Source organism: Lontra canadensis, unplaced genomic scaffold (genome assembly GCF_010015895.1).
Source record: "Lontra canadensis isolate GAN:19392208 unplaced genomic scaffold, GSC_riverotter_1.0 scaffold7, whole genome shotgun sequence".
Classification (NCBI taxonomy): domain Eukaryota; kingdom Metazoa; phylum Chordata; class Mammalia; order Carnivora; family Mustelidae; genus Lontra; species Lontra canadensis.
In genome coordinates, this window is record NW_022631001.1 from 21,657,318 (window position 1) to 21,675,096 (window position 17,779).

General features: G+C 39.7%; 1 pseudogene; it reads right to left on the reverse strand.

The window, feature by feature from the left end:
* Positions 1 to 422: 422 nt before the first annotated feature.
* LOC116865260 overlaps positions 423 to 17,779 on the reverse strand; it is a 40,117-nt pseudogene continuing 22,760 nt past the window's right edge.

Genomic DNA, 17,779 nt, shown 5'->3' on the forward strand with positions numbered 1-17,779 from the left:
TTTTAATATTTTATTTATTTATTTGAGAGAGAGAGTGAGAGAGCATGAGAGAGGAGAAGGTCAGAGGGAGAAGCAGACTCCCCATAGAGCTGGGAGCCCGATGCAGAACTTGATCCTGGGACTGCGGGATCATGACCTGAGCCGAAGGCAGTTGCCCAACCAACTGAGCCACCCAGGCGCCCTAACGTTTGTTTCTTTTAGAAAGTTACTACTGGGTGGCAAGGAGATCAAAGAAACTTCTCATACACTCATTGGTACTAATTAAAACCTAGATTAACAGCTGAAGGGCAACCTATGTAAGGGTTATCCAACTCAACACCCTTATTTTATGGATGAGAAAATGAGCCAACAGAAGAAAAATAACTTAGTCAATATTTTAAAAAACTTTTTTTTTTCTGACTACAGACTTATTCAACACAAAACAGTCTCCTCCAGCTTTACTGAGGTGGCTGACCATGTCCAGGACCAAATTCACCTCTAAACTGGAATTTAGTTGCTGCCCCTGCCCCAGCCTCAGCTTTCTTGTCAGCACCAAGGGACACAGCACTTTGTTTGTAGGTGTCTCTGTTAGCTTCCCCTGTGTGGGTCTTGCAGGTGGCTCTCCCCTCAGACCTTTAGACTGTGGCCTTTCAGTCTCAAGACTGCTGTGGTGCAGAGTGGCAGGCACAATTTCAGCGGGCAGGTGGAGGTAATCCCAGAGATACTAGATAACCTTGTTGGTAAGTTTCCAGTAGAAATGTCTCTAGGCAATGTATTCCTTTATGTAGCCTCATGATCTGAGAGATGGCATGGCCTTGATAATGTGAAGATTGGATACATTCTTATCTGCCAGCTCATGGTGTTAGGCATGTGGACATCCTTTTTGACCACTATCACTCCCTCCCTGAAAAGGAGTTCATAAATGACAGAGGGTTCTTCTTGATCATGAACATCTCAGTAGCTGCTACCTATGGGGCTGGGACTGGAAAGGAAAGCAACTCACCCAGTGTTATACAATAAGCTAGTTACAGAGTCAGGAACACATCTCGGCACTTTGGACTCTCTGTTAAGTACATTTCCACCACACTCCTCTGCAGGATACAGTGTAGGAGGAAATGTTGAGTAGTGGAAAAGATCTGGGAATGAACCATGGCTCTGCCACTTACTGACTTGTTCCTGAGAAAGTAGTACCACCTCCTCAAGTATGAGTTTCCTCATTTATAAAATGGGATAATACTGATCTTTCTTTTACCTGCCTTACAGGGTTATCATTAGGATAAACTGTGAGATGCAGTGGAAAAAAGATTAAAGTGAACATGGCCAGGACACCTGGGTGGCTCAGTGGGTTAAGCCTCTGCTTTCGGCTCAGGTCATGATCTCAGGGTCCTGGGATCGAGTCCCGCATCGGGCTCTCTGCTCGGCAGGGAGCCTGCTTCCCCTTCTCTCTCTCTGCTTGCCTCTCTGCCTACTTGTGATTTCTGTCAAATAAATAAATAAAAATCTTAAAAAAAATAAAGTGAACATGGCCAATTCGTCTATGGATTTCGGCTCTATCACCTATTGACTGCATAATTTTTGGGCAAGTCACTCAGTTGCTGTGAACACAGCTTTTCCTTTGTAAAATTGGGACAATATTAACTCCCTTGCAAAGAGCTGTTTTGAGGACAGTAGTGTATGTAAAGCATTCATAATGGTGCCTCATGCATAATAGGTATTCAGTATGTGAGATCTTCTCAGAAGACTTAGTTCTATCTTCTCAGAACTGTTCCTCTGGAGACTTAAAGTAGATATAGCAGAACTTGTTCTTCTGAGGTTTAAGACTATTTTGTAAAGTTTGATTCAGAGGCTGTAGGTGGGTTGGGTAAGGTATGAGCTTTGCGGTTAGTCAGGTTTCTGTTCTAAACTCTAGTGGCCTGTTGTTAGGCTCTTTCTTCTATCCAAGGAAGGCCCTGTAGAGACGGTAGACATTGAATGTGGTGAATTGATTGAAGAAGAGGTAGAGGAAATTTGGTGGCTGGGAAACTCAGAAGGGAGAATGGAAATGGGAAAAGTAATGTTATTTTTCATTACTGCTGCCTGCAGGCCACCGAGTATCTGTATGTGAGAATGTTTGTGGTGAAACCTTTTCTCATAGTGATCTCAGTCTCTGACATAAATGTCCCAAAGTGTTGGGAATATGTCTAAGTCCTCTGTTGGCCCAAATACCTGACCTACAGTAGATATGTGAGGTATTTTTATTGAAAGAATGACGACCTCAAATGGAGAAGTATTGTGGCATGTAGGGGTCCATAAATACGTGGTGGTCCCTAATTTCTTATCCAAGCTCTAATTTGCTGAGATATTTATCATAAATCAGGCTTTTATAGTCTTTAACCTGATAGATTTGTGAGATTTCAGGTCTTGGGTTTTTTTAAGCTTTGCTTTACCACCAACTTCCCTTTACTACCTTGGTTAGGCCAGAAAACTATTTCCTTCATTCCTGGTCATTGTGTGGCACCTGCTGGGTTCCTCTTTCTGGTGTTTAATCCTGGGATGGGGTTGGTGGTTCTAATGCACAAGAGCTAGAGAACATAAAATCTGCATGATCAGGCAAACAGCATTTCCTCAGAAGTTCCAGAATTATGGGAAAGCTATGGGAAATGCTAAAAGGTTCCCTCCTTCTTCCTCCCCCCAAAGAATACTCTCATGTAAGCCATTAACTAATCATGTATATTATAGATCAGACAGTCTCCTGGGTGCTTTGAATACATTATTTCACCAAATGCTTAGTAACCTTTTGAGTTAGGCTGATGCCCTCAATTTCACAGATAAGGAATATAGAGTTTAGATAAAGGAAATTACTTGCCTTAGCTAGTAAAAGGTAGATGTAGGATTTGAACCCAGGTCTTTATGACTCAAAGATAATCACTGATTGCCATGTCTGTCTACCTTACTAGAATGGGAACTCCTTGAAGGTAGAGGTCTTGTCTGATTCAGATCTGTGTATTCCTATTGTAAAGGAACAAATGGAATAATTTTTTTTTACATTTTTTTGAAGTTTTTTTTTTTTTTTTTAAATTTCCGTTAACATAGAGTGTGATATTCGTGTGCAGTATAGTGATGCAGCACTTCCGGACATCTCCTGGTGCCCATCACAGCAGGTGCACCCCTCCATTAACGAAGTAACACATAATTGATGCCAGTGTTGTTCTGCAGCCCTATGATCCCTCTCATTTTAAGTCCCCTCTCTAGTTTCCTCTAAAGTCAGTTGCCTGCTTTAGTTTAGTTTTCTTTATTAGGCTGTTTTTGTGTGGGCAAGTGTTCCCTTTTGAGGTTGATTGAATTGTGTAAAGCCTCAGGAAGTGCGAACTACCTTCCTCAAACCTGGTTGCATCAAAGCCCCATAAAGTCAAGTCCTGCCCCCAAAGAAGAAGAGAAAACCTGGGTTCCTTCACCAGTAGATATGAGTTGTCTTCTTTGAGTTCTCTGGGCTAATTTCACCACTTAAAGAAGGGATATTTCCTTTTAAATTCCAAACGCTCCACTCTGTATGTGATTAATATCCGTGGGCCATTTTTATGTCACTCTTTAATTTCCATCTACCTTCATAAGTCTGACCCTTGGGTCATACAAAGTAAAGTCAAGCTCTTCTCCATTTTATCATCCTTTATAATGTCAGTGGTGATTTTATTTCTTTTCTTTTTTAGTAAATATTTTCTTCATGAGTTTCTAAGACAACTACCTCTCCTTGCCTCTCATAGCACTTTCTCTCCACAAAAAATTCCTATGGGCAGGCTCTTTATGCTAATTTTCTTGTTCTGTGTAACTCATTCTCTTCTCTCAAGTTTTTTCACTGTTGCTTAGATAAGCCATATATACCTCTTTCATGTATCCCTGACTTGTTTCTCAGAGGTTTTTTTTTTTTTGTGTGTGTGTAATATGTTTTTCTTTGCTTGTTGTACTTCTGCTCAACAACCTTCGAGGCCCAGTTAAAATATCCGTCTCTGATACCTTCCCTGACATGTTCCTTCTGTTCTAGACAGAACACCCTTTTTTCCAGTGTTTATGTGATACTTTATTCCAATAGCTATGGCAACATTTATTTTATTGCACTTGTTTGTACTGTATTGTATTGTAATTTTACTTGTTCATCTATCCTTCCTCTCCCTAAACAGTTCCTCAAACAGCAGCCCTTCCAGTGTTGAAAGTACCTGTCATATAGATGGTCAACAAAAGAGACAACTAACGTTTGCTCAGTGCCCTACTGCTGTGCAAGTTGCCATGTATTCTCACTTACTCTTCACAACAGGTCTCTCGTAGAGTATTAAGCTCATTTTACAGGTGAGGTAATTGAGGCCTGGAGATTAGTGATCTATTTATGATCTCAGAGTTGGTAACTCAAAGGACTGTGTTTCAAACCTGTTTGCTGACTTCAAAACTTGAGCTTTGTTTAGAACTATTCTTCTGACTCCTCATTCAGTATTCTTTCTGTGCATATCAGAAAAACGTGAAGTGAGTGTGTGTTTAATGCAGTGATGGATAAGAGTTCAAATGAGAGTAAGGTGCAAATAGTGGTGGCACTCACGTAATTGCTGCGTACTAAGAAATGGTCTGGAGTTGTTAATGCCTTAATCGGTACTGTAGGCAGCCCTATAATTTGGCATTCACAAATGGATCTCTTTTAGCTGGTTAGCAGATGTAACAACACCTACCTTAGGGCATGTTCTGTTCTAAAAAGGAATAAAAAGCTGCTGCTCTCGCACTATCATGGGTAATGTGGATGAGCTCAGCTTTGACCTGAAACGGTGCTTCTGAAATCTTTGGCTTCCAAGCTTTGTCATATTTTGTCAGGTGCTGTTAACCTACTTTTTCAGAACTGCAGAATCAGACAATTGGAATATGAATTGGAATATGGGGTTCTTACTCCAACTGTTTGAATAGTCTAAGTTCTCACCAGGGAGAGCCTAAACACAAAGAACTTTTATGGAGTTGATAAAGGAGGTCAAATGGTAGACCTTGGGAAACATTTCTGTCTCCTTGTTTTGTGACATGGGCTATTGAGTTATTCTGTATTTTCTTAAGTTGTCTAATAGCAAATCCATTACAGAAAGGTAACAAAAATGAGAAGACCTGGATTCAAGCTCTTGTTAGCCTTATGTGATTTGGGGCAAATGGTTTATACTTCCTAGGCCTAATCTTTTAGGTGTTTTATTCCAGTGATTCTTTCTAGGGGATGTGATCGTGCAGTCCAAGTACCACACATCTCTGCTGTTCAGGGACCTTGCTGTGCTGTAAATTACAGCTTCTTTTGCCTTTTTTTTTAGGTCACAAATCCTCCATTCACTATGTATACTCTAAAAATTTGTTGAGATCTGTCATCTTTTGATGTCTGCTACCCATTCTCTTCCTCGTTGAGGTTTTTACCTTTATTATCATTTCAGTGTGATTTTAGGTAGGAACATAGGTAAATGTGTTTTTAATCTGCCAAATTTAACTAGAAGCAAACTTCAAAGGAAGTTAGAGATAAAGAAAATGAAGTTGCATTTATATTTGGAGTTCCAAAACTTCACGATGGAAGTAAGTGGAAGTTAGAGGCTAGGCCTTCCCAGGAGATGTCCTAGGTTTAGGTCTTTAAAATTTTATTTATTTATTTATTTATTTATTTATTTGATAGAGATCACAAGTAGGCAGAGGCAAGCAGAAAGAGGGGGAAGCAGGCTCCCACTGAGCAGAGAGCCCGACGAGGGGCTCGATCCCAGGACCCTGAGATTGTGACCCAAGCCAAAGGCAAAGGCTTAACCCACTAAGCCACCCAGGCGCCCCTAGGTTTAGGTTTTGACTTCATCATCTACTAGGTATAGGACCTTGGACAAATTACCTCCCTAAATCCTCATTTTTGAGATTGGAATTTTTAAAAAACATTTATTTATTTTTAGTGAGAGAGAGAGAGAGAGTGCACCAGAGGGAAGGGAGAGGGAGAGAGATGCTCAAGCAGACCCTCTGCTGAGTGTGGAGCCTGTTTGGGGCTGGATCTCGAGATCATGACCTGAGCTGAAACCAAGAGTTTGACACTTAACTGACTGTACCATCCAGGTGCTCCTGGAATGAATGAATGGATTGGTTAATTAATTAATTAATTAAAAAGATTTTATTTATTTATTTGATAGAGAGAGTGCAGTGAGAGAGGGAACATAAACAAGGGGAGTGGGAAAGGGAGAAGCAGGCTTCCCACTGAGCAGGGAGCCCGATGCAGGACTCCATCCCAGGACTCTGGGATTATGACCTAAGCCAAAGGCAGATGCTTAGTGACTTAGCCACCCAGGTACCCCTGGAATTTTTTTCTTTTTCTTTTTTTTTAAGAGGAGATACATCAGAAATTGCACTGAACTAGTAATCAAAACAAGAGTTTGCTTCTGGAAGACTATGGGACCTTGACTAAATCCTTTCCCCTTTTTGAGCCTCAGTTTCCCTCTGTAAAATGAGGAACTTGGCCGTGGTGACCTGTAAGTTCCTTATTATTCTAAGAAGTATGAAATTTTCCTGATTTCTGAAGAGGGTCTAGGATTCAAACAAACAGGGCTTGGTGTTCTGAAGTGTGTGTGTATCTGTCTACCATACTGACCAGATCATTATACTTTAAAGAAGAATACTTACCATTTACATTGACGTGGATGGAACTGGAGGGTGTTATGTTGAGCAAAGTAAGTCAGAGAAAGACAATTATATGGTTTCAGTTATATGTGGAATATAAGAAATAGCGCAGAGGATCATAGGGAAAGGGACGGAAGACTGAAGGGGAAGTCATCAGAGAGGGAGAAAATCCATGAGAGACTCTTAACTATAGGAAACTGAGGGTTGTTGGAGGGGAGGCTAGTGGAGGAATGGGGTAAATGGGTGAAGAGCACTGGGTGTTACATGCAACTGCCAAATTATAGAACACTATATCTGAAACTAATGAGTACTATATGTTGGTAAATTGAGTTTAAATTTAAAAAAAAAGAGGAATCACAGTATACAAATCCATGGCTCTTAGATAGTACATGGTAAACAGGCAGCCATTTTAAAACATTTCACCCTTTTTCCTTTTTCTCCTGGGATTAAGACTAACCAGGGTACCTGAGGTCTTAGCTTGGGAAAGAACAGCTCTTTGTTTTTTGGAGCTTTGATTATTGTGTGTCTGCTCTAGTGGGAGAGAAAAATACTAAAGTTATTATAACATTCAGTGATGAATGTATAATAGAGGGATGTACCAAGTATTATCTATGCAAGGAGTGGGAAGGGAGAAGAGGCAGTGAAGGCTCCGGAGAGGAGGTGACATTCACATTGCAAGAATGAGCTTCTGTTGAGCTTCCACTGAGCTTCACCAATTTGAAAAGGTGTTGAGGTCTTTTTGGGGTTGCTTCCCCTTTCTCTGGGCTTCAGCACAAACTAGAGGATTCCTTTAGGAAGTCACTAGAGCCTATTTTTGAACTGAAAAGTTTTTTGGAAGTCTGAATGAGTGTTTTTCTGATGCTGGCTTGGATCTCTCTTCACACCAGTGGAGACAAGGTGCTTGGCCAGGCTGTTGTTCTTAGTCTGTTTATGTTTGGGTACTGTTATTGGACATATGTCAGTTAAGCAGAAAATTATGTCTGCTCTTTTGAGAGTTACCTGAGTGGATTTCTGAGATATAACTGTTTGCAATCTCTACTTTCTGTCTTCCCAGGCAACTGTGAGGTCTTTGGGACCTAACATAAGATACCTCAACATTTAACCTCTTAAAATATCTTGCCAATATATTTTTCCTTTTGGATTAAAAATTGGCTCTATTTTGATTTGCTACTTTTTGCTTGTTGATTGTTGGGCATCTAAATTTCTTAGTAAATTCATGGGCTAGAACAGCCTAGCACAGAAAGAGTGAGTGAAACATTTTTATTACATGAGCAACAAATATTATTGTATTTATTTTATGCTACTTGCTGTGCTAAGCTGTAGATATATGAAGGTAAGTAAGATCCAGTTCCTCTCTTGGAGATCATAGACTAGTGGCAAAGAAAGAGAAAACAATACTTTAGGAAATATTGATTGAGCATGTAATGTACTATGAACCATGATAAGCACTAGGAATCAATGACAGACTCTCAGCCCCTGATGTGTGTATAGCCTAATGGGAGGTGGCATGGTGAGAAGGAACCCTGTAAGCCAGTAACTAATACAATGGACAAGGGAGAATGTGGCATTTATCATAAAAGAGAGTGGGTCGCCTGGCTGTCTCAGTTGATGGAGCATGTGACTCTTGATCTCAGGGTTGTGTGTTTGAGCCCCACATTGGCTGGAGAGATTACTTAAAAATAAAATCTTAAAAAAAAATTAAAACAACAACAACAACGACAAAGGAGAAATAGTATGTATGCATTTGAGGAAAATACCATGTTAGGATTGCATTAGATGTTCTGTAAACTTTCTCCCAGTCCCAAACAGTGTAAGATTCTATGATACTGTGAGTTTTTCACTTACAGGTACCAGAGAGTAAGTGGTATTATATATACCAAAAACTCATGGAGAAGAATGTTGATTTAAAAATATCCAATTCCAGGGGCACCTGGGTGGCTTTCGTCGGTTAAGTCTGTGACTTTGGCTCAGGTCATGATCCCAGGCTCCTGGGATCAAGCCCAGTGTTGGGCTCCTTGCTCAGTGAGAAGTCTTGACTCTCCCTCTCCCTCTCCCCCTTTCCCCTGCTTGTGCTTTCACTCTCACTATCAAATAAATAGATAAATAAAATCTTTAAAAACGAATAGCTACATCCAGTGTAACAGAATTATGGAAGTTGGATAAGTGATTGATTTTCTGGGTGTTAAATTCTAAAACAAGAGTAGTGGTTGTTGAGCATTTTCCAGGAAGTGATCAAGTGAGCAAATGTTTCCTGAATGTTTTTTCTGAGTCAGTCTCTCCCTAAGAGTAGTAGATTACAAAGAAGAAGTATAAAATGGTGTTCCTGCCCTCAAGACGCTTTGATTTCATTAGGACAGTAGGATGTATATGCTAAGAAATTGAATAGTTCTACCAAATAAATTGGGTGCAAACTTTAAGGTTTAGAGAAAGGCAGATGATTAGTTTCCTAGACCTCCTGTAGCAAAATACCACAAACTAGTTGATTTAGAACAACAGAAAATTATATTCTTTCAGTTCTGGAGGCCACAAGTCCAAAATCAAGGTATTAGCAGGGCCGTGCTCCCTTTGAGGGTATGAGGGAAGGATCTGTTCCATGCCCTTCTCCTAGCTTCCAGTAGCCTCAGCTGTTCCTTGACTTATAGATGAACATCTTCTCCCTGTGTCTTTTTTTTAGTCGTGTGTGTGTGTGTGTGTGTGTGTGTGTGTGTGTGTGTGTGTGTGTGTCTGAACTTCTTAGTAAGCACAGGCTGAAACTGCCTCGCTGGAATTTGGAAATTTGTTTCCAAATTTCTCTTTCTTATAAGGACCCAGGTCATATTGCATTAAGGCCCACCCTAATAACTTCATTTTAACTTGATTACCTTTCTAAAAGACTTTTTTTTCAAATAAAATTGCATTCCAGGATACTAAGGTTTAGGACTTTGACATATCTTATTTTGGGAGACACAGTGCAAACCCATAACCATAGGCTTGAGGGTTAAGGAAAGAACTTGGTCAGATAAGAGTTGAATTAGAGAGAAGTGGAGATATTATGAGACAAGTCTGTATAATATCCAAACCCTCTTAAGAGGACACTCCGGGTAAATTCATCTTGGTAGAACCAAGGAGTTCTGAGATCCCCAAGCAGGGATATTTAGAGAAACAAGATTACTTCAATTTTCTTCTTAGTCATTTTTGTTCACAGTATACTATTATGGGCAACTTTTTTTTTTCTATAAGCAATTTTATTAATGCCACATATGCAGTCTTGACCAGTAAGATGTTGATTGCATATTGCATAAAAATTTATTCTTAGGTAACAAAAATAAAATTATTTTAACTTACACAGTCATTTGTAATAATAGAAGATCTTTTTCTTTGTAAATGTGATGAATTTGAAAAAAAAAAAAAGATGGCTTCCTTCAAGGAATTTGACATTAGAAAATGAGGGTGAATCATAACATTTCTTAATCTGTGACTCTTGGGATTAGGGCAGTAATTCTCAAGTGTGACCATTCCTAGAAAGCTTAAAATTGTGTTGATATTTTGATTCCACCCAGGCAGGACCAAATAAATTAAATTTGGGGGGTAAAGGTAGGTATGGGGTATGGGCATTAGTGTTTTTAAAAAGCACTCCAGGTTTGTATACCTGGTTGTGGCACTGGATTAGGGGAGTAAGAAGGAACCTGGATTCTTGTCCTTGCTGTGACCTTTGGACATTCAATAAAACTACTGTGTCTCAGGTACCTTTGATAATAAAGAAATCTAGGTGTATTATTTCTGGCATATATCAGCTGTTTAATAACTCAAAATAATTTTTTGAGTTTCAACTTTCTCATTTGTAGAATGGAGAGAATTGAAACTACCTTCAAGGTTTGCTGTGACAAGCAAATATTTGCAGATACTTCAGAATGCTTTGTAGATTCCAAAGTACTATGCAAATATGAGGGTTTTTTAAAATTTTCACTGATAGATAACATGCCCAAGGTGTTACAACTTCTTGGTGTCATAGACAAGACCAAAATCCACATCTCCTGAATCTTTTTATTTCCCCATTAACTTGAAAGGTGATCTTTCTTTCTTTGTCTTTCATTTTTCAGTTCTTTTAAGTTGTAGCTGATTGTCTTTTGTTTTGGATACTTTCAGGCTCCTAGATATAATAAGCAGCATATTGGTTTAGTGGAAAGAACATGATCTTTGGAGCTGCATGGATGTGCATTTCAGTTCTGTCTTCATTACTAACCAAATCACTTTAACCTCTCTCAGTTTCTGTTTCCTTGCATGTTAAATGGAGTATTAAATGAGAAAATAATGTGAAATCGCTTAGCACTATATTTCGTATGTAATAACAAGCATTGGTAATTGTTGCTTTTTGTTATTATGAGGGGCAGTGATAGAGGGAAATACCTTTAATACAGTTGGATAAATGTAAAAAAGAAACCATTCCATTTGACTTCACCGAACAGAGTCATCTTCTTTTTGATGACTGTTAGGAATGTGCTTGGTGGGATACCTTCCAAAGTCTTTATTAGTATAGTTTTATACTGTTTTAAAGTTGTTTTAATTTGTATAGTTTTACACTGTTTTAAAGGTGCTTTTACAAGCTGTTCTCATTTAATCCTCACCATAATCTGCAAGGGAGCTATCCCTGTATATTCACTAAGGAAACCACAGCTAAGAGAGACGAAGTGACTTTCAGCTGGTTACCTTATGAGTAAACAGTGGAGACAGTTACTGTTTAAGGGGAAGCCCCAACCCTAGATGCCTTAGGTTTTGTTTCAGCTGGAGTTTTGGTTTCACAATGGGCTTTCTGATGTAAACCCAGAAGCCTTAGTTTCATGGTTGTATTAGTTATGTACTTTTGCTTAAATAAATTGCCTGCAAAATTTAGCAGCTTAAAAAATGAACATTTATTATCTTACACAGTTTCTGAGGGTGAGGAATTTTAGAGAGGCCAAGCTGGGTGGTTCTGGCTGAGTGTCTCAGCTGAGATTACAGGGGAGCTGTTGCCCAGGGCTAAAATCATCTGGAGGCTCAACTGGGCCTAGTGGATCCCCTTCCACACCCGTTCATCTGGTTATTGGCCAGCTTCAGTTTTTTGCTGGCTGTTGGCAGGCTGATGACTTCAGTTCCTTGCCACATGGCCTCTCTACTGGCTTCCCCACAATGAGTGATCTGAGAGAGAAAAGAGCAACCCAAACAGAAGCTGTAGTTTCTTTTATAATCTAATTACAGAAATGACATACTAGCACTTCTGTGTTCTTTTGGTTACACAGACCAACCCTTCTACTAGGTGGGAAAGAATGCACAAAGGTGCAAATACCAGGAGGCAGGGACCATTGGATAGTGTCTTGGAGGCTGGCTACTGCAGTTTTTGAGAAACTTTGAGGCCCAGGCTGTTCACATCATTTATTAAGGAGTTAACTGTATTTAAAATTTTTTAATTAATTAATTTTTGAGAGAGAGAGAGAGAGAGAGAGAGAGAGAAAGCATGAGTGGGAGGGGCAGAGGGAAAGAACCCCAAGCAGTCTCTGTGCTGAACACAAAGCCTGACACAGGGCTGGATCTCAGGACTCTGAGATCATGACCTGAGCTGAAACCAAGAGTCAGATGCTCAACCAACTGTGCCATCCAGGCACCCCTAAGAAGTTAACTTCATGTAATACACAGGTTTAGATTCTATTCCATGTTCCAGGCATGGTGGATATCAGGAAAATTCCTGTATGTCTTTAAGAGATGGTTTCTCAGGACACAGGGAGCAGGGAGTCCTGCAGAAGCTTCCTGAGTCTTATCTATTTGTTATCAGTCTTTCTACGTTGGTAGCATAATTCATGCCTGTTCTTATAAATAGACATTTTATTGAGAAGTTGGAGAATATGAGAGGATTTCTTTGCTCTTGAGTGCTACCTGGTGAAATTAACCTTGGAAATCTGAGCATTTTGATTCTTTTACCTATAGAGAAAATTAACTAAAGGAACTATACAAGCCTCTGGCACTTGGAACTTTTAAAACCCCTTTCACATTCATTTTCATGTGATCATCTCAAAGGAATAGTGTGATGAGGTGGGAAATTGACTGCCATTTAAGTCAGTACATCTGAATTTGCGTTCCAGCTTTGGCACTAACTGCGTGATCTTGACAAAGTCATGTTCTCCCTCTGGACACCAGTGTCCTTAAGTAAAATAAGGAGATGTTAAATAGAGTCTCAGGGTTTTGAAGTGCAACTTCACAGTCTGTTGTGGTGAGACTGGGAAGTGGGAAGAGGCTGAGGAAGTGGAGCTTTCCCTCCTCCTTTTCAGCCAGAGCAGAACTACATTTATCTGTTTAAATATTGGTGTTTCTGTAAGATTTGATGGGACAAAAAGAGTTTGAGAGACTTTTTAAAAAGCTTGGAAACCATTGGATTGAGTGATTTCAAAGGACTTCTCCATGTAAAGAAAGGGGTTGGTTTTGCTAATATCTTTGGGCAAGCCATAGCTTGTGTATTATCCTTTCTACATTTCTACAGATAGAACAGCAGAGCAGTGGACCGAGATGTCTCCTAAGCCTAGATGTTTTTCTCACACTTTCCTCCTTAGATTTTTCCTTTAGCCAGCAGAGGGAAAGGTGGGCATTCATAGCTGATGGCTATGTCTCCCATCCTTAAGGTGGCATAGCTTCTTCTGGAATTAGGATCCAGATCTGGAGGAATGAATGAAGGCCTCTCTTGGAGAGGCCGAGGTCATGCATCAGGCTTCCTGGGAGAGGAGGCAACTGCATAAATCAGTAGCAGTTGAGAAGGACTGGTCAGATAAGTTGGCCTCTGTCTCATTTGGATTGCTTAGATGGAAACATACTTTCTTGGCCTATTATTGGTCCCCAGGCCCATCTATCTTTTGGAGACTAATGGAGAAGGTAGAGTTGGGAGGAATTTCAAATGAATCTTGCTTCTAGCAGCTTAGGAGGGTTCTTGGCTTTTGGTGGCTTATTTCTCTATTGGCTGTAGACAGCAGATCATTGCCACCTGGTTGAAGTTAATCTTTAGCCCTCTTTACTCGCTGTTCTCTTACTTTTCCAGGTAATAGCTTTTTGGAGTAGAAGCCTGGACATGAATTTAGTGGAAAGAGGACTGGACTTAGAATCTGTAGGTCTAGGTGAAGCTCTGGCTCTCCTACTCACCTTTGTGAACTTGGGCAAGTTTCTTTCTTTCTTTCTTTCTTTCTTTCTTTCTTTCTTTCTTTCTTTCTTTCTTTTTTAAAAAGATTTTATTTATTTATTTGACAAAGATCACAAGTAGGCAGAGAGGGGGCAGATGGAGAGAGAGAGAAAGAAAGGGGGAAGCAGGCTTCCTGCTGAGCAGAGAGCCTGATGCGGGGCTCAATGCCAGGACCCTGAGATCATGACCTGAGCCCAAGGCAGAGTCTTTAACCCACTGGCCACCCAGGCACCCCTTGGGCAAGTTTCTTTATCTTTCTCAGTTTATTTCCTCATATATAAAATAGGATTGCTGTGAAGATGAAAGGAAGTAAGCATTTCAAGTACTGCATCTGCCATAATATGTGCTCATTAGGTATTAAGTATTTACTATTATTTTTGTACTTATGTTTTTGAGAATTTAAGATAGATGCTAATTAAATGATAAGAATTCAGTTTTATATTAGAGTAACAGTATCTGTACTGGAAAAGTCTTATGGATCATCTTATTTATTAATTTTACAATTGGTACATTTTATAATTGGAATTATTCAGGCTCAAAGTGAACCAATGAATGCTCAAGATCACCCAGTAGAGGCAGCAGGGACTCAGTTTATAATACCTCATTCTCCAGTTACAGGAGTGTCTTCAACTAGTCTGGGTGGCTGGGGCTGGCATAGGTATCCACAGTAGGTTCCTCATTTTATGCTTTGAGGGCCATTAATCTGTGTGCCCTGAGAAACCAGTGGCCACTTGAGTTTGGATACTGCTGGGTAGAACCATTCTCATAACGTGTTCTTCTGAGAGGTATTTGCCGGTGTGGACCAGGGCCCTGAAAATATACTTAGTGGTTGTTTCCTTGACGATTAAACCCATCCTTTCCTCCTCATAAATTAAAAACAAATCCTGAAAAGAGCAGACAAGTATAGCCATGATGTCTCTGGCTGTGAATGACCTAGTGTACTGGATTCAAAATACAGAAAGTATGAGGGAAGGAGAATGGAAAAGTGCAGGAAACTTCTTGTGTATTTTTCCCCTCCAATGTGTGCTAAAGGCCATTCTTTCTGTTGTTGTGTGAAGAGAGAATTGTAGAATTTTGGGACTGAAAGTTCCTTATAAGGACATCTAACACAGATTTTACCCCATGTTTGAATTTCTTCTGCAAAATTCCTACCAAATATTTTTTCAATATCCACTGGCGTACTTCCATGATGGAGAGCTCTCTATTCCTAGAGACAGTCATTTTCATGCTGTGACATTTTGGCCCTTAGAACTAAAATCTACTCCTAAGCAGCTTCTAGTCACTAGCCTCTCACATGAAGAAACTTAGGTTCTGGTGGATGAGATAGTGCATGTCAAGTCTTTGGGTGTGAATCTTTCATTCCACATCCAGCTAAGGGGATCAGACAAGACAGAGACCCAGGAGCTCAGTTCTAGGGTTTCACATTCATCCTCAGGTCTTTGTGGGTAAGTGGATTTTATTAAAATTATTTATTTTTTTTATGGACTTGCTGGATTTATTAGTACTAGAATCACTAGAATTTATTATTAGAGCTTATTAGAACTAGAAAGAACCTTAGTGATCATATGGCCTATTTCTATCATCTTATAGATTAATAACTGAGTCCTGGAGAGGTAAAGTCACACATAAATTTAAGACCCTGGTCTCCTGGTAGCCAGTACTGGATGTCATTCCAAAAACAGTTCTTCTAGAGAAACTGTTACCAAACGAAACTTTTTTTTTTTTTTTAAGTGACATGTGGCAGGTGTACCTTGAGGTTTCTATGAGGAGAGACAGCTTCAGTTAAAAATTTCATAGTTTTCTGTCTAAAAATAACATACTATTTTTCAGTATCACAGGAGAAGGTAAAAGGTTCTACCCACAGATATTTATGAAGCACCTATAGGAGTTCTTGTGCCAAATTCTTTAAAATTTATTCTCTAAGACACACTCAGAAATCTTCACTTTTGTGAAGTTTCCTGACTGTTCCCTTCTCCTACCCCCATTTCCTCATGGAAATGTTCTTCATTATGGTTCTCATGCTGCATAGGCACTGTGGTGTGGTCAAAAGAATATGAACATTGGACAGGCAGAACTGAATTGGATTTTGGAGCCAAATAATTCACATAAAGTGCTTATTATAGTGCTAGACACACAATAAGAGTTCCTGAAATGTTGACTACTGTTACTGTAATTATTTTTATTGTTAGTAATGTCTTATTTCCCCTTTTAATCCAGGAGCTCTCAAGGGCAGTGTTTTTTTTCCAGCTATGTAAATCATAACCCACGGATTGTTGATTTAGCATAGTACATTGGACCAGCATTTTAAAAAAGTCAAACAGAATATGCCAGAAAAAAAAATCAGAATACATGTATACAGAAAGAGCAAGGACTGTTTTGTGAAACACTTGTTTTAATTTTATATTTATAGATTGTGTGTGTGTGCATGTATACTGTGTGTCCATATAAACCATATTCTTACTGTAGGTTGGAGTCAAAACAGTTTGAGAAGTCTTGCCTTAGAGAAGAGACTGCCTGCTATTTATATCTTTTATTCACGGGGGCTAGCACAAGGTCTGGAACAAATCTAACGCATATGTAGTTAAGACAAGACAGCCTGAAATTAATTGCTTAATATGTGATTAGACAGTAAATTCAATGTAGGTTCAAAGAAGGGGGAAATTGTCTTGAGAAATAGTTTGGTAAATTAGTTGAGAGCTTAGTTTTGATGTCTGAAATGTCTGGGGATAAATTGCTGCTCTGCTACTTATTGGCTAAGGCAATAAGGCAAGTTACTTAACCTCTCTTATCATTTTCTTCATCTCCAAAATGGGGATAATATGACCTCAGGTTGTGAAGATTAAATGAGATAAAGTTACCATAGTGGCTGACACGAAATTAGTACTTGCTTAATATTTTCTTGGGCTGAAGTGGTCATGGAAGGCTATTTTTGAGGAGACAGGCATTTGTCCTTGACGTACTGGTAGGTATTAGATGTGGGAATGTTTGAAACATGTCCTGTATGCAGCTGAATACTCTTTTAAAGCCATTGATAGTTTTTTTTTTTCTCTTATTCTTTTTCCATGTTTTCTTTCATCTAGATATCCATAGTCTTTTTTTCTCTTCAAAACCACTTCCTGGGAAGAAAGTCCAACATAAGCTGTTACAAGTTGCCTGTGGCCCCTCCCTAAGGCTAGTTCATTCCCATAGACAGGGAAAAGGAAATTACTCCAGGTTGTCTGACCCAAGTTATGCTTTCAGGAAGGATGCCTGCCTAACCTTGGGAGAGTGCAGAAAGAGGTGGCTAGAGCAGCTCAGCTTGGCCCCCGAAAAAAAAGACTAATAAGAAGAGTTCTTGGCTTCTGGTCCAAAGCCCATACTGCAGCTCAAGGGCAAGTCCTTCTAAAGGTAGGCAACTGGGAGGGTGGGGAGAAAGGTCGTCTCTGTCTCTCACTTCTGGTACTAGAAAAGAAACAGATCTAAACCTGGGAAGGAGGGATAGGGAGAGGAAGAGGGAGAAGTGTAGAAGGATTAGGGAAGGGAAAGAGAAAGTGCTCGCAGGGTTATCTAAGTTCGTCCCATGGAAGGAGCACTAGTCTGGGAGTCAGGATACCTGGGTTCCAGTTCAGGATTTCCTACTGAAACTCTGTTATTTTGTAAAATACTTGCTCATTTTTGACCTTGGTAAAGAAGGGCTCTCTAAAACCTGTTTCAGTCTAAAATGTATGTAACTGTTTAATAAATTCTAGAAGAGAGATCCGAATAAAGTACTCTAGCATTTCAGAGGAGGAGGAAGAGAGAGTTGTGTGATTTGTTTAGTCTATGTCAGAGTTTCTCTACCTTGACACTTGATATTTTGGATTATAGAAATCTATGTTTGGGATTGGGGAATTGTTCTATGCATTGTAAGGTATTTAGCAGTATTCTTGTCCTTTACCCACTGGGTGCCAGTAGCATCTACCGCCCCTCCAGTTGTGACAAACAACAGTGTCTCTAGACATTGCCAAATGTCCCCGG